This window comes from Canis lupus, chromosome 24, assembly GCF_003254725.2.
Source record: "Canis lupus dingo isolate Sandy chromosome 24, ASM325472v2, whole genome shotgun sequence".
Lineage (NCBI taxonomy): Eukaryota > Metazoa > Chordata > Mammalia > Carnivora > Canidae > Canis > Canis lupus.
Window position 1 is genome coordinate 13959734 of NC_064266.1, and position 17485 is coordinate 13977218.

A 17485-nucleotide genomic window follows, 5' to 3' on the forward strand; every position below is an offset into this window, starting at 1 on the left:
AGTTTATTATCCTTTTCCCAGCTCTGCTAACTGGGCTCTTGGCCATCACTACAAAGCGCAAAGGCAATCCACAAAGCAGAGAACCTACACCATAGCTGCACTTGACCCAACAATTATCCTGGTACCGGGCAGTTTATTGTTTTTCCTTGCAAAAGAGTATTGATAAAAAGACATACTTGCCATTAACATTAACAAAATGATTCAATGGGCACAACATACTCCCACAGAGGAATGGGACAGTACATGAGCTTTCCTTAGGAATGTGCCAAGTTCCACGAATAATTAACTGTCATTGTTAAAATTTTGCCTTTTATATTTTTGAATCATATGCATGAATTATCTATGAATAAAATTTAATAAAAACCAAGTATATGGGAGATAGAAGCAAACAGCTCTCGTGAATTCTTGGAACAGTGAATTGCTCCGGAAGGACCACCACCTTCCCTCCCCTCTGCCCCCCATCACTGGCACTCTGGAGTCTCTAGCTTCTCAGGTACCAGAGTCTTAGTCACGGGCTGGATATTGGGTGCCCTTATTTTTGCTCTTCCCCTTCCTCTGTAACTGAGCAGCAATAGCCACAATGTGCCAAAATGGGTGGATCTCCTCACTATGGACTATTGCATGGTTTGAGATGCAGGAGCTCACCCTTACTCATGCAGTTACTCTTCTCATCTTGCGGACAGAAAAAATAAATATTGAAGAATGAATACTAAGTCTTAAGCATAGTTTATTTACTGAGAAAATAAGCCTCTTTAGAAAATAAATTGCATATCTAAATTAATTTCCTTCTTAAGGATGGTGTGGAATGCCTCAGGAATTAGATAATTTTTTTTGAAATCAGTTTCTTTTTTTAAGATTATTTATTTATTTATTCATGAGAGACAGAGAGAGAGAGAGAGAAAGGCAGAGACACAGGCAAAGGGAGAAGCAGTCTCCATGTAGGGAGCCTGATATGGGACTCGATCTCGGGACTCCAGGATCATGCCCTGGGCTGAAGGCGGTGCTAAACCGCTGAGCCACCTGGGCTGCCCTGAAAAAAAATTCTCTTAGTCAAATCAGTACTGAAATTCAGATATCCTTTAGTTTTAGCAAATGACATAAAATTATAGTTACGAGTCCTGAAAACTCTCCTATGCATTTTACAAATGCTATTTTAAGTTTCATTTCATGAAAGTGACTATTCGAGTAGATTCCATGTGTCTAAGACAATTCTATAAATAAGTTAGAATTTATAAAATGCAGCATGGGTGCTCTCAAAGGCTAAGAAATATATAAGACTAAGTTATCACCAAAGAAGGTACCCTGATGATAATAAGACAGGAACCCATATTTTGATATAAATTTAAGTTACTCTTTTTTCACACAATCCTAATGAATGTTCCCAATGTGGCTATTACTAATTGAGATTACCAACTCAGGAGCCTGGGTTCATATTCTGCCACTCACTAGCTGGGTGACCTTGGGCAAATTACTTAATTTCCCTGTATCTCACTTTCTTTTTCAGTAAAATGGAATAATAATGATGAGTGTTTCATAGGTCTGTATTTTAGATTACATCATTTGATGCATATAAAATCCTTAAAGCAGTGTTTAGTATGTAAGCTGTGGCTAATTGTTCTTAGCCATTGTTATTTGTTACTTAAAAAAAAATCCTGGCTCCTATTCGAATTATTTGAGACATCATTTAAATATAATATTTCTATTACTATGGGAAATCAGACACATAGAAATGATTCTAAAACTTATAGGTACATGTTTTTCAAAATAAAGATACAAGGAACCAGTGGAAGTTAAGGGCCACAATATTTGCTCTGAATGTTAAAATAGGAGATCTTATAATCACATTTATCGTCGTAGTGTTATAGACTGTACTAGCAAAAAGAAAGAAGAAAAGAACAAACTGATTAGTAATGGTGAGACAGTAAATGAAGACATGCATATAATCAACATTTTCCCACAAATGTATATGTAATAAAGATAAAAGAAATCATTGAAGTTACAAGGGAACTTAGAAGTATTATATCCCAACCCACAGCAGGCATCCGTTCTAAGCATCCCTGGAGATGTGCAGTGAGACTCTTGCTTCTCAAGGACCAGCATTACCTGGGAGCTTGTTAGTAATGCAGAATCGCACACCCCACTCCAGACCTAAAGAATCATAGCCGGCATTTTAACAAGATCCCCAGGGGATCTGCATGCATATTAAATATGGAGACATGCTGGCCTACACTATTTTAATTCCTTGCATTTGTGGCAAACTCACTACTCATGATGCAGCTGGTCTACTATGAGATATTCCCAATTCTTAACATGTCTTTATTATATGGAGCCCAAGTTTAAGAGAAATGTATAGGTCATGATCTCATTTTTAAATGCTTATATATATCAATGGTATCAAATACATATATATGCACATATGTATCTAGACCTCAGTTTAGGTTTACATAGAAAAACTTCTGGAAGGATAACAACTAATTGTTGATACTAGTATCATTTAAATGTGCTGTTGGAATTTCTTACTATGACTCCTTTTTGTGTGTGTGTGTGTATACTCAAGTCTTAGTTTGATCAGCTAGAGAATTCAAGATCCACTTTATTAATTCTTCCTCAGAGAGCTAAAAGCAGCTTCCAGCTTCCCTTGGACTTATTTTCTCCAGGCTAAATGGTTCCGAATGTTCACACTGGTCCCTGCAGTTCTACTATCCTATACTCCCCCTTCTGGATTCCTCCAAGTTATCAACAAGTCTTCTAGAAGCAGGTGCCAGAACCCAGGTCACCCTGACTGCCATCAGTAAAAGCAATCATTTGATCTCTAGGAGTGTTTTCCTCTTGGCTAATAACTTCTTAATTTAAAAAAGTCATTTGCAAAGTCATGGAAGAAATTAGTTTTTAGTCACATAAATTATTATAAAGTTTTTCTTCCGAGATGTCTCAAATGTATTGGAGATGCTAGGAAGAGCCCTGCAATAGCGTTAATTGCACTGAACTCAATATTCACTTCTGAAGCAAAATAATAGCCATCATGTGTATGGTGTTTGAAGGATGACAACGCAGGGGTACCAAGTAATTCCTGACAGGAGGAGAACAAGGAATGCAAAGGGACAGATCCGTTCATGTGCATGTAACGACATTTGGTGTAGTCAAGAGGGATAATTGTGAACCTTGAAATGAGCTCCTACAGATAAGATGACAATGGATAAAATAACCCAGACAATAAGAATAGAAGACAAACTTTAATGGGATCTATATAGGGGATTGGAGGTAAAAAAAAAAAAAAAAAGAGGGTAGGTAGGACTTTGTGTTAATTTTTTTCTTTATGTTCAGTCTAGAACAGAGTTCCCCAACACATCAGTGAGTCATGATCGGTGTAGGGACTCTGCCTTTTGGCACAACTGAGTGAGGCCTGACCAGTACAAGACCTCAGCTGGCCACCTCCAGCACGAACAAGCCTGCAAACACATTATATTTGTCCTAAATATGTTGTGCCACTGCTCCCACAAAAAATATATTTATTTGGAAACACTAGTATAAAAGATATTCCTTTTCTGTCAACTTTCAAGGCTGTTTTGAAAACATAGCTCCCAGTAGTGAAGCAGATACAGCATCTCTTAGGCAAAAGACAAAGACATTTCTAGTGCAAGCATTGATGGGCACACCCCCATTCATTAAGGCCTAGCATTGCATTAATCTGTGCTGACATCATTTGGTACAGAAATAGCTATGGTTATAGGAAAATTGGTGAACACTCTGTAACTCAATGTCTGAACATTGAGCTACTGCAGAGAGCACATGAGAATGTTCTGCAATGGCATATCAACCTTGATACAAGGACACAATCAAATATGCATAAAAAAGTATGGGGCAGAGGTAGGTGTGAGACATAGCTTAGGATGTGAAAGAGGAGCAAAAGGAAGAAAAAAAGCCCACAGAGAACCAGAATGGCCACAGAGAGAATAACCTAGACTGTATCAGGATAATCACATTTCCCTAAGTCAAAGAAGACAGAAGGTTTTACAATTCTTTGTTATGGAAGGACTAGAATTAAAACTGAAACTGTATGAGCTCAGGTTGAATATTAAAATATTAACTGTAGTTTAGCTTTTTTTGGAAACCAGTTACATATTCAACCAATAAACTGATAATATATAAATATATGGGTGAGCACATTCTGCCACTCAATAAATTATTTCTGATCTATTCCACCGTATGATTTCAGATCCTGTTAACAAGTTATTTTTGTCACATTTATGAAGGCTTGGGAAGGAAAAGAACATTTATAATGAATCCTTGTTATATGTTGGAAATTATACAAATGTTTAATGTGTATCATTCCATTTAAAGTTTATAAACCTATGAGGTAGGTAGGTAGTATTGAACTTGTGATATTCTCTTTTGTAGATGAAAGAAGTGAAGCATATGAAGATTTAAGTTGCCCAATAACAGCTATTAACAAGAAAGATCTAGCTTTAAAGCCAAAGTTTTCTACTCCACCCACTGTTTATCCTACCACAACATGCTACTTAGGACTGGAAGTGTCGTTGTTGAAACTGAATGATGCACCTTGTGAACAAGGACCCCAGCAGAGTAGGGGCTGGCTAGTGTCTCTACCAGTTCCTATGCACAAGATGTCACAACAGCACCATACGTGCTCATATGTGTTCCAGATATGCTTTTTTTTTAAGATTTTTATTTATTTATTTATTTGAGAGAGACAGAGAAAATAAGAGAGAGAGAGAGAGAGAGAGAGAGCACGAGTGGGGAGGAGAGGGAGAAGCAGATTCCCCACCAAGCAGGAGCCTGACACAGGACTCAATCCCAGATCCTGAGATCATGACCTGAGCCAAAGGCAGACGCCCAACACTCAGAGCCACTCAGCACCCCCAGATACACTTCTAAAGCAAGGTTTCTCAACCTCAGCACTATTGACATTTTGGGCCAGATGAGTTTTCTTTCATTGTAAGGGGCTGTCATGTGCACTGTAGGATGTTGAATAATACCCCTGGCCTCTACCCACTGAGATGCCAAGAGCACCACCCCAAAAATGTCTCTAGACATTGCCAAATGCTCCCCACCACAGGAAGTAGGGTAAAATTACCCCCATTTGAGAAACATTGCTCTAAGGCCACGAAATAAATATTTTCTTTATTGAAGAGTAACATAAGGCATAGCTAAATTTAATGACTTGCTCAGCAATTTTTAAATAGATTTTATTTATTTTTTCATGAGAGACATAGAGAGAGAGGCAGAGGCAGAGGGAGAAACAGGCTCCATGCAGAGAGCCCGATGTGGGACTCAATCCCGGGGCCCCGGGATCATGCCCTGAGATTAAGGTAGATGCTCAACTACTGAGCCACCAAGGTGCCCCTTTGCTCTGGAGTTTAAAGGCTGGACATGAATAGAATCTTCAGTTCTTTACTCTGGAGCTAGACTGAAGCCACAACAGTTGTGTACTTTGTTTTTAGTAGCAGGTAGGCTAAGTAACTCCAGCTGCTATACAGATAAAATCTTAGTGCCTTAATTCATTGCAAGATTATTCCTTACTCGTGTTATAATCCAATGTAGGTGTGCCTCCAGGTGATCATTTAGGAACCCAGGCCAGAACCCAGGCTACTTACCTCTTTGACTCTACCACCTTCAACACATGGCTGGAATTTCCTGCATTTAGCCAGGGAGTAAGAAAAAGATGTTGAGGAGAACACTTCCTCTCTGAACCACATCAGCCTGTAAATGTCAGACATGACTTCTTTTCACATTTTATTGATAGTCCTTTACCGGGAAGACTTTACAGCAATAATCCTATGCTATGAAAGAAATGTATGTAATTTTAGTGTCTTTTTTCTACCCATCTGCACCACCTTTCAAAGCAGGTACATAAATATTTCAGCCTGATAAGAACCTGGCAATGTAGGCAAATTTAATCCCAGTCGTGTGTGTGTGTCTGTGTGTGTATTATCTCCCCATTTTATACATGGTAAAGTTGGACATGAATACTACCTTTAACTTGATTGATATCTTAGGGCTAGAACTCCAAATTCTCACTCTTGGGTTGGGAGTTCCTACCTAAGAAGGCAGGTGACACATATTCAGCAGAGTAAGAGAGTGCCATTAGCCAAAGAGAGGGACAATGTTATAAGCACTGTCTCTGGAATCTGATTAGGTCAAGTCTTTGGCTTTGCCACCAATTGTTGTGGACGACCTCACACAAGTCCTCAGAGCCTACATTTTCACATCTCAGGACAATCATAGTTACCCTACTATAGCGTGGTAGTAAAGTTTAAATGAGATGATACATGGAAAGTACTTCAAACAATGTCCAATAAATTTTGGTTACTGATACAGCATAAGAAGTAACTAACACACGATCTACAAATTTACAGAATTTTCTTGCTAATATACATCACACTTAAGTTCTATGTATTTTGGGGTTAACTTAGTTTTCTCCACATTAGCCTGTTTAAAAAGAACAAATCAATTCTCATTGACTTCGGGAGATTTGCTGAATTCTACAGTAGAAACTGGGAGAAGAGGCATCTGGGAAAGCAAGTGACGATGATTCAGCATAAAACCATACCCAATTTTGGAAAGCAGCCCAGAGTGCAAGCCCTGCTGATAGCAAGTCAGTAGAATCTTGTTCATTTAAACACCAAGGGCAGCCCAGAGCATTATGAAGGATGGAAGCAAGGTCAAATGTTTTGTGTGTTCTTCTGCCAGTTTAGCTGCCAGAAATTCAAGGGCCAAGGATAGAAACCCAGCACCCAACCTCACTGCCCATTTCATGATTTCGAGTCATCTTGTTTTATAGATGAGGAGACAAAAGATGAGGAGACAAATGCAAAGCAAAGTTGATGGTTACACAGGAGACATGAGTTCCCAAACCATGTTTTGTTTTCTTCATTCTTGTGTCAACTGTCTTACCTGTGTTGCCTTCATATGTGTCATTTTATATTCCATAATACTACAAAGTGCAGTGATATTGCCCCAGGAGGCAAAACACAAAAGTTTACAGAGTATCTTTCTGGAAGCTGCCAATTTTTCCCATACATAAACACCTCTTCAAATTTAAGAGCTACTTCCCCAAAACTGAGGGTGAGTCCCACCTTCTGTCAGCACTTTGCCTCATGTCTTTAAAAAGAAAGAAAGAAAGAAAGAAAGATCATTTTCACAGCAAGTTCTTTGTTTATGATCAAAATATTCCAAAGCCCCTTCAGTTGAGTGCATAATAACTGAAGATGTAATGGTTTGGTGCACACGGACACCACACCTCAGTAATTTCTGTCAAAAAGATGGGGCATGAAAACCCACTCAGATCGGTGCAGCACAGACATCTCCCCAACCACAAACCCCTCTGAAAGGCATCAGCCTGCCAAGAGAAGAGGTTTCGCCTTCAGCAGACTAGTGTAAAAACAACTCAAAATGTCATCTTAGGGTAACATGTTTCTATGGATTTTAATATGGAAAAAAATTCACATAGATTGAGTCTTATTCTTACAGGATGTAAATTTTGCTTTGAGGATGTGATGGTGGGCACAATATGCCAAAAACAAACTTGTCTCGGAAACATTCTTCTATTGTAAAAACCTAAGGATGGCTTCTTAGAACAACCTTTTCATTTCAGTGATGCAAGATTTCAATATCACCTGGAAGTCAAGTAAAATCTCACTGGGTAATTGTGAGCTTTGTTTATTTGTTTTACTGACTGAGTTGGCAGCATAAATATCTTTAGAGACATATGTATATATGAATCTGTGTATATCTATGCATTACGTAGATGAAATTTCTGCTAGCTGTTTTGACCTACAGAAATGTCTAGTTCATAAAGTTCAGCCTCATATATTCAAGAAACATCTAATAAATATTATAAATGCAACATACTAAAAACATACTTTATGCCCTATGAGAATATGGCATCATACTTCCTACTTCTCTCCTTACTTCATTCTGTTTTACATCCATCCTATATGATACAGCAAAGGACCTAGATGCTGTTATCATAAACTCAGATTATATTCCTTCAACCCAACCAATAACAAATGTCATCCAAATGCCCAGAAACAGTCTTTCAGAATCTGTTACGTGCCAATGAGTTTGTCCTCAAAATAGACCTGCAGAACACTCTGCTGACTTTGCAGGAAACCCTGCATGCTATCAAGAAAATAGAAACCCTGAACTAGCCTTTTCTGCAGAAACAAGAGAGCTCCAGAGAGTGACGTATGTTCCTCAGAATTACAGAACTGAGAGCTAGCCACTGGGTAGAAGACAGGAAGATTGAACCAGCAGCCGAACCTTCAGCCGAACCAGCAGAAGGGGGACAGACACTCCCAACCAGTAAGCTAAAGTATCATTTAAGAGCCTTCTATGCAACACTCCATTTTAATAGAGCATGACTCTTCAATGGCTATAAATTGCAGCTTCTGGAGCATTTATATGCAACACTTGGAAAAACCACATCCTTGTTGCAATAGCTAAGCACACAAGCTCTAGAATCAGCTGAATCTCAGCTTTACAGCTATACCCGTAAGATGTGGTTCAAGTACTCATCCTCTCTGTGCTCTAGCTTCCCATCTAAAAATGAAAATGAAAGAAATATCTGCCCTCTATAGTTGCTATAATGATTGAGTTAATAACAGCGTAAAGTGCTAACCGGCTCAGCAAATGATAAGCAATTAATTAACAACTATTATTATTGATTTGATACCATTGTATCCATTCATTGTAAAATCCCATCATTGTATCCTACATTTTTTACTAGGGAAAGGGGAGGGAGATTTGTGACTAAGTGATTTTTGCCTCAGGAAAGAATTATTCCTAAAGAACTGCTTGTCACCTGCCTATTTTCCTATTTTCAAGTGCAAAATATGTCAGCTTTTCATGACAAAGGGGAGACCTGAAACACAGCTCCTTTACCAACATTTAAGTGATATTTATTTTAATATGCATTTCTGCTATATAGGAGATTTCATGAAATTTATTAGGCAGAGTCCTCATGAAGTCACACTGTGGTGGGCCAGTGCAGGGTTAAAGAGATCTAACTGAAGAACATGCTGGGACACAGCTCTGAGCATTGCACACATGGGACCTAGAAGTGAACCACACTTGATTTTAATAAGGGAACCAAATAATGATTTTAATAAGGGAACAATGCTGAACAGTCTTATTGTACATCTAGCAGAGGAAGATGCCATTGTCTTTAGTAGTGGCACTATTATTGCACATGGGACAAAACATGGTAGATTCAGAGAGGATCCTGGATCACTGACATTTCTGGCAGCTGAAAGGAAGAAATGTTCCAGTTGCCTGCATGCAGGGCAAAAAGGAGAGATGGCTGCAAATGCGGCAGATAAAAACACGTCTCCATTTCAGGCTGATAGGACAAAATACAGACTGTACTCCGGTTAAAAGGCTTTCAACCATTTCCAAACAAATTTGTTAGAAAAGCGAGTAAACGCTTTAGAAGTCTTGTGTGAAAGAGGCGAGGGTGAATGGGGACATATGTAAAACAGTTTCACTAAACTTTTCCTCTTATAGAATATTGGATATAAATACAGGAATACAAAATTAAATACTGTCATTTAAGACATCTCAAAGCTAACTGACGGAGTAATAGTAATAAGTTAGATTATCACTTGAATCTTGCATTCTGATTTGGCACTGAATTTTGAAAACAATTGGGGCTGTTCAAGATTGGCAGCTATTCCTTGATTTTGCACTCAGTGCTTTGTCGTAGGCATATCTAGCTAGTCAACTGACTAGATGTGCATTATTAGCTGGCCAGAATACAGTATTAGGTTTACAGTTCATTTTCCTTTCTGAGCCATCTCCTCACCCCATCCTCTAGGAAGTCAAGTCTTCTAGAAATCCTGGATCAGCAAGAACTCTTAGAGACATTGTATTTGGGTGAACCTGTATCAGAGCATACCATCAACTCAAAAGGCCATCAACTTTAATATACCCAAAGTTGCAAAGTAGGGGAGTAGTAGTAATTTATTGTTTTATAGATATATTTAATTTATAAAACTATGTAATTCCTATATAACAATACTTAAAAGATACATTTATGTATCTTTTGAAAATGAAGAAATAACAAATAAAACACACCAACTGAAATAATGCAGAACAATAAAAGTAAAAATTAAAATGGATGGTTAGGACCACCATCAGGCCATGCTCAAAAAACAAAACAAAACCAAAAACAAACAAACAAAAAAACAAAAAAAAGAAGCCAACATTAGTCATATGCTTAAAAATTAAGATAAGAAAAGCCAACATAGTGAAAAGAGAAGCTGGCTGCAGATACCAACAACTCCTGCATTTACCTCCTCCTTCCATTTTCAGCACTCTGCAGAAACAGCAGAATCACATTAAAGCTATGATCAAGGAATTCCATAAGAGAAATGAGAGAAAAAAGATCTGGTGAACAATATAAGAAAAATTATCCCTAGTCATATTGGGAGGTGTACATGTATGTCTATTATTCTATGTGTACATGTATAGTATATAATTATTTGTATATGTACATATAACTACATAGATATGTATACATAATATATATTCAAATATATATAACTACATCAATATATATACATAATACATATTTGTAGTTAGTGAAATGAATGAAAAGATAATCAGTTTTATATGAGGATGAGAAGACAATATAATTTTTCAACTATGGGTGAAATAATTTATCAGCTAGAAAAGCCTCAGAAAAATATCAGGGGTCTAAAGTAAACCAGCAGTTCATTAAAAAGCTGGAATGTGAAATTGCATTAATTGCATTAAGAAAAATTAGTTTAACTTACATTCACCAAACTAAAATAGGATAAACAGGCCCTCTATGGCAGGGACTGCTAATTGTTCTCCAATATCTGAGCCATCTTTCTTCCCTTTTGGTAATGGCAAATTTTAAGTGTTGGTTATAGACTCTTGGCCACTGAGCTAGAGACTACATCTCTCATATTTCTTTTCAACTAAGCATAGTCATGTCACTAAGTTCTGGCCAATCGAACATGAGCATCAATGATATATTAACATTCTACATCACATCTTTTTTTTTTTTTTAAGATTTTATTTATTCATGAGAGACACAGAGGGAGAGAGAGGCAGAGACACAGGCAGAGGGAGAAGCAGGCTCCATGCAGGAAGCCCGATGTGGGCTCCATCCGGGACTCCAGGATCACGCCCTGAGCCGAAGGCAGATGCTCCACTGCTGAGCCACCCAGGCGTCCCTCTGCATCACATCTTTAAAAGGAAACTGCTCACCATCCATGTTCTTCTACTTTTCCACAGCTGGAATGAGGACATGGTGCTGTGACCCATGTTCAGCCATATGAACTCTGGCATACACATGGTAGAACAAGATAAAAGAAACTAGAATACCTGGATAACCACATAGAGTAGGGTTAAACTGCCCACTGATTCAGATGTTAACATGAAAAAAGCCATGTCAACATTGCGGCAAATATCAGTCTTGCTTCGGTGTTGTGTTTCGCCCTTAATAACCAAGTATACCTTTGAGAACCTTCAGGAAGTTCTCAGAAATAAAATAAAAAAATAAGATACACTGTGGCTCTGATATTTTAAAAGCTTTGTTTTTTAAAAGGAAAAGACATTAACAAATGCTTTGACAGAAGATATGATTAGTAATAGGTACTTTGTAGCTTCAAAATTTCATAGGTTGAGTTGAACTAAGTCATTAGCTAAACTTTGAAGAAGTAAATAATCTGCACCAAGAACAATTTTCTAAGTCAGGAGAAAGAAATGTCTTTTTAAAGACTGGTTAAGTCATAGGTCAAGGAAAATCAAAACCTATCATTCCTAGAAAGCTTTAAAACAATTTCAAATTGCCTACTCTGGACTTCAGGATTATTCTGCTTTCCATAGAAGCTGGGCTGCAATGCAAACATTCTAGCTCCAGAATCGTATTAAATTAAAAATCTATTTTGTATTAAAAATCTATTCTGTAGAGGTTAATGTATCACTCCAAAATTTCCCAGAGAATTAATACTTAGTGTCAAGAGTTGGAAGAAAATAGGTTAGGAATGTTTCTGATGTTGGAGAGACACATGTAAACACATCAGCAGATATTTACACTTCCAAGTAGAACACTTAACAGAGAGCAAAATATTTAGACAACCCTAAAGGGTAAATCTCTTTTAAAAGAATAAACTCTTAATTACTCTTAATTAGATTACAAAAGTGGGCAGAAGTACTTGTAGCTTTATACAGATTTTAGAAATATTCTAAAATTTTTTCCTCCCTGCAAATAACAGCTTGTCCAATGTGCTACGTCCTTTCCAATTCAGGTCAAGGGTACTGTCCTCTGCAGAGCTTTCAAGCCCCCAGGCAAAGTCAAGGTTTTCATACTCTGTGCTTTCTAGCATTTCCTGAACATTCTACTACACGGCTTAATCCAATAAGCATTTGTTTGTTCGCTCTGCTTTCCACTTAACTGGAATTCCTAAGAACACCCATAGGTAGAGCCTCACATACAGGAGCATAGGCTCTAGAGACAGGCAGGGTTCAAATCCTAGCCCAAATCAGATGCACCTAACTTAAAGATGTGACTTTACCCTACTGAGCCTTATCTCTAAAATATATGAAATTTTCTCTTAAACGAGTTTCTGAGAATTAAGTGAGAATATATGATAAATGCATTAATACAGGATAAATTTTTCAGACCTGTGCCTGGCACCCCCCCCCCCCCCAAAAAAAAAGCCATTGTTTTTTTCAAGTCAGTTTCTGACTCCAAAGTTGTCTAATAAAAACTTGTTTGAACAAATGGTGGGTTAACTCCAAGCAGGACAACTTTAAGAATGGAATGAATCAGGCAGCCCGGGCGGCTCTGCGGTTTAGCGCCGCCTTCAGCCCAGGGTGTGATCCTGGAGACTAAGGATAGAGTCCTGCGTCGGGCTCTCTGCATGGAGCCTGCTTCTCCCTCTGCCTGTGTCTCTGCCTCTCTCTCTGCATCTCTCTGTGTCTGTCATGGATAAATAAATAAAATCTTTAAAAAAAAAGAATGGAATGAATCATATAAAGCAAGTGTTGCTTGTTAAAATATTTGAAATCTTCCAGTGGAAACATAACTTCATAAAACAGTGGGATGATCACAATCCAACACCATTATCTCACAGGCTTACCAGAGATGACTGCCAGAATATTAGTCTAAAATGCAACAATTTAGCTCAGAATATTAGTCCTTCCCTTGCAAACCTGGAACTTGAAATTGAAAACCCTGCTTTTCAATGACATTTATCTAACCAAGAAAATTTATGCTCTAGTTTTGAGTCATTTATTCAATGCAGACTACCTGAAATGTTCCTTCTTTTCAGTGTCACCTATTAATTCCCATGATTTCCACTCCTGTGAATAGCTGGTGTCTTCTAATTGTTTGTATCATAATTGTTACAAGAAGAAAACATCTGTTTAAATGCAGCATGTCACAAGGAATGTACCCAAAAATCTGTCTGTATCTTTACTGTGTCAGCATCTAATATTATCAAAAACTTTCATTTACCATTTTCATCCTTCAAAAATTATTTGGAAAATCTCCCCGAGTGGAAAGTGCACATGGGCACCTGGCAAACACTCAGCAAGCACTGCAGGTCATAGGACCTTAGATTGGGTTTCCCCAGAAGTATCAGTTGTGACAAGGATGTGAGCACAGGAATTCTTTTTGGTAGACAACCTCAAAAAATCCTAGCACAAGAGTGAAAAAGTAAAGAAGAAAGGGAAAGAAAGCCCATGAAAGTGTGACATCCATAAATACAACTCTGTACGCCCTCAGGGAGGTCACATTAGAACTCCAGGAGCCAGAGTAGAACATGTATCCCAGTTTTCATGTCCGAGGTAGGAGGGAGCTGAGGCATTTATACACTGATTCACAAAAGTCATTGTTTGAGGACTGTCTTATGGTCATAAACATTCTGTGGCACGTGGGCTGCCACACATTCTAGCATAATAGACTTTAGAGTTTCGAGAAAAAAATAAAGAGTAGCATACAGCAGGCATGTAACTGCAGATAATGGCCATGCTAGAACATAGTAGTGGCTATGAAGGATACAAGTGGAATATTGGCAGCATTTGCCACACCTAGCTAATCCCTATGTCCATATGGAAACTCAAGACAGTAAAATTGCTTAATAATTGCAGGAAAGATTCAAACAAGTAAGCACAGCCTGCGTGAGGAAGTAATTCTGTAAACAGGTTGGGATTTATGACATTTATGCATTCATGAGAGCAAAATAACACTGAAGGCCAATGAGAAATTGCCTCTTAGCATCGATTACACTTTCATAAAATAAAGTGAGAGGAAATGAATGTTCTTAATCTCCTTCAATACTTCTGTCTCAAAATAGTTCAAGGAGGTCTCCAGTCCTTTGATAGAAGATCTGCCGATGTCATGTTTTGCCTAGTGACACTATGTAAAGTCTCATTCATTCCACAAACATTTGTATGATATTTATGACATATAAGCCATAATTTAGAGTGCGGAAAAAATATCAACCAGGTCTTTATTGCCTGATGTGATCAATGCCTTTCTGCTCCATACAGAACCTGTGGTTTGCAGTTTCTTTGGAAGGAGTATGAAGTGGGAGAATGCTGGGAACTGTTACCTGACATTTCTGCAGAACATCAAAACTAAATAAATGTCTTTCAGTGATATTTCATTGGTGTGACCTCTGTAATGATGCGTTAAATAATCGTCGATGATTTTTGAGTGTGCACACGCGCGTGTGCACATTCATGCATGCACGCTCTTTTGGGACTGTGAACTCCTGAAGGACCTAGGAATAACTCCTGTACATAATTTTAAAGCTTCCTTTCCTCACTGTATTAATCACAGCAACCTAGCCCAGTGTTATGCTTAAAGAAGTCACCGGAAGTGTTCGTTGAATTTGACAAAGAAAAGCAAGAGTACATATTTCTTCCTGATTTAGAAGTCAACATCTTCCTTCTGAATCTCCAGTTCCCGCATTTAACCCATTCCTCTAGATAAATATGTTTAAAATAACAGCTCGACCACATATAAACATTAGCAAAAGTGTTGCTATATTATAATTTTGACATACTAATTTAGCCATTTTTTTTTCAGCCATGACTGAGCATGCTATTAGGCCAGATGCAGTTGGGCTGACAACAATGTAATGATGAAAAAGAATCATTATTAAATATGGTGGTTTAAAAAAGCCTGGAGATTCCTTGACAATCCCTCCATCAAGAGGTGGAATCTATGTCTCTTCTTAAAACATGAGCTACCTTAGTGATTTCCTGCTAACTTACAGAAGCCTGGGTGTTAAAGGGCAACACAGCTGCTACCTGGGTTCTCTCTCTTGAAGTATGCCTCTTTGGAGCATTGAGTCACCAGGTGAGAAGCCTAGCTATCTTGAGTCCACCGTGCTGATCAGTCTATATGGAAAGAGGACATAGAGACAGGGATGCAGACGCAAGAGCCTCAGGTGAGCAGACCTCAGTGATCCCTCCTTCACTGGCCTACCTGACCCCTAGGACCAGAATAGGGAACAGCAGCAAATGATTGTGCTGTTTTATGAGACCAAGTTTGGGGTGATATGTTACCCATCAGTTGTTAACTGGAACATTATGTACCTAGTAGATATATTTTTCCACAAAAACCTTATCTATAACTGAAAGTATCCATGATTATATTTTAGAAGGGACATAAAACATATAAGAAAGAGAAGAATGGCCAACTTCTGCAAATGTGTGTGTAACAAAGTTCATTCTGGCATCAGAGCCCTCTTGGGAATATGTTTTCAAAGGAGTCAGTGAGCTGGGTTTGACTGGAAACCCTTCTCACTCTGTGGGATGGAGATCTGACTGCAGCAGGAGGCTTTAAAAAAAAACAAAACAAAACAAAAAAACTTCGCCTTTCTAATGAGCAAGAGCTGTTCCTTTCAATTCCGACACAATGTGAGGTATATTTTTTATGTCAGTTCTGTCACACTTTGACATGTGGTACAGCCCCAAACAATTCAACACATGCTTGGTCAGTAACAGCTACTTCCCTTCTCTGACAGACCATGTAGGCTGCCCACGCTACCAAGCGAAGAATTTTAAGGAGCTCTTCCAGATTTATGCCTTTGCCTGTCATTTTAAATTCAAAACATTGGAAGTAAATTTTGGGGCTCTTCTACTTTCTGAGAGTTACCTTACATTGATCTAGATAAATAGTTTGGTTTGTTTTAGTGTCTGACGATGTAAGTCTCTTTAAAAACTAATTTAAGAAATGCTTGTAGAGTATCTTTTTATTCTATATTCATAAGCATCTTCTGTCTTAAAATTTAGTGAATTTTTGAAGGCACCATCCACAAGAATTACAAGATTCCTGTATTATATTCTACAGTGTTATATTCTATCCACCTATTCTATTTTATACTTTATTCCTTAGCTGGTGGTACTCCTTATACATTATTGCAAAGAACTTTGCTTTGTAAGATGGGACTATATAACCTTAGAATTCAGGGGGGAAAGGAGAAATGGAAAAGCATTGACAGAGGAAAGAAAAACACAGAAAAAAAATTGTTTTTAAGTAGGCTCCACATCCAGCACAGAGCTCAACACAGGGCTCGAAGTCACAACCCTGAGATTTGGACCTGAGCTGAGATCAAGAGTTGGACTGCTGAACCATGGAGCTACTCAAGTGCCCCACACAGGAAGAAAGTTTTAATAAAATAATTAGGATGGCTTCAGTAATCTAATTTTTGGAGTATTTTGGTAGATGTATTCAGTAGGGCTCCTCCAGGAACACACTAGAGATAAAGGCTGGAGTGCAGGATGGTCATCTGGGAAAAATGATCCCAGGAAGCAATGATAGGTGAATGCCAATGCAAGTCAGGAAAGTGAAGGAAACCCGGAAAGAGTGTTTAATTAAACAGATAACTGGGGCTGGTAATGAGGCTCAGTCCTGTGGGGGAGAGCAAAGCTCAGATTGTCCCACCTGAAAGCCAAAAGGCTTGGGGTCCTTTGCTACCAAAGCCCATCTGTAATTGATGGAGGGCTGCTTCCAGGGTCTTTAACTTTTTGTTCACTTTCAGTCTGGCTGAGAACTGACATGGCTGAGAACACATGACTGAGAACATTCCAGAGGCCAAAGAGATCTCTTAGACAGAAAGTCTCAAGTAATTATAGCAAGAAGCTGGCAGGATAGAACAGATGCTAAGGGAGTATGGACAGGGCACTGACATGTCTGATATGGTAGCTGAAGTTCTCCCTAACACCATGCTAGGGCAGAGCAGATACATGGTGATGGTCTTTATTTGGGGATTTTTATTTATTTGGATACATCTTGGTGACTTGGTAACAGAGTTTTAGACTTTGTGTTATTATCAAAGCCAGTCTAATCTCGTTGGGGACCTTGTACCAATGGAGGTTTTAAAATGTGATTTTTGAGAACTATGGAGTATTAATAAAATATTTAAAGGACCCCTTGCCCTCTTTGGCCTGTTATCAGAGGCCTACTGTTCCCATCCCA

General features: G+C 38.4%; 1 protein-coding gene and 1 long non-coding RNA gene across 3 annotated transcripts in view; one reads left to right on the forward strand and one right to left on the reverse strand.

Moving 5' to 3' along the window:
* The window catches only part of PLCB1 (phospholipase C beta 1), a 670476-nt gene that overhangs the window by 479024 nt on the left and 173967 nt on the right, over nt 1–17485 (reverse strand). The gene's annotated exons all lie outside the window — the stretch shown is intronic.
* LOC125753479 (uncharacterized) lies at nt 8109–14663 on the forward strand. The gene is made up of 2 exons (XR_007405432.1): nt 8109–8325; nt 14548–14663. It is a non-coding gene; the product is annotated as an uncharacterized LOC125753479 (long non-coding RNA).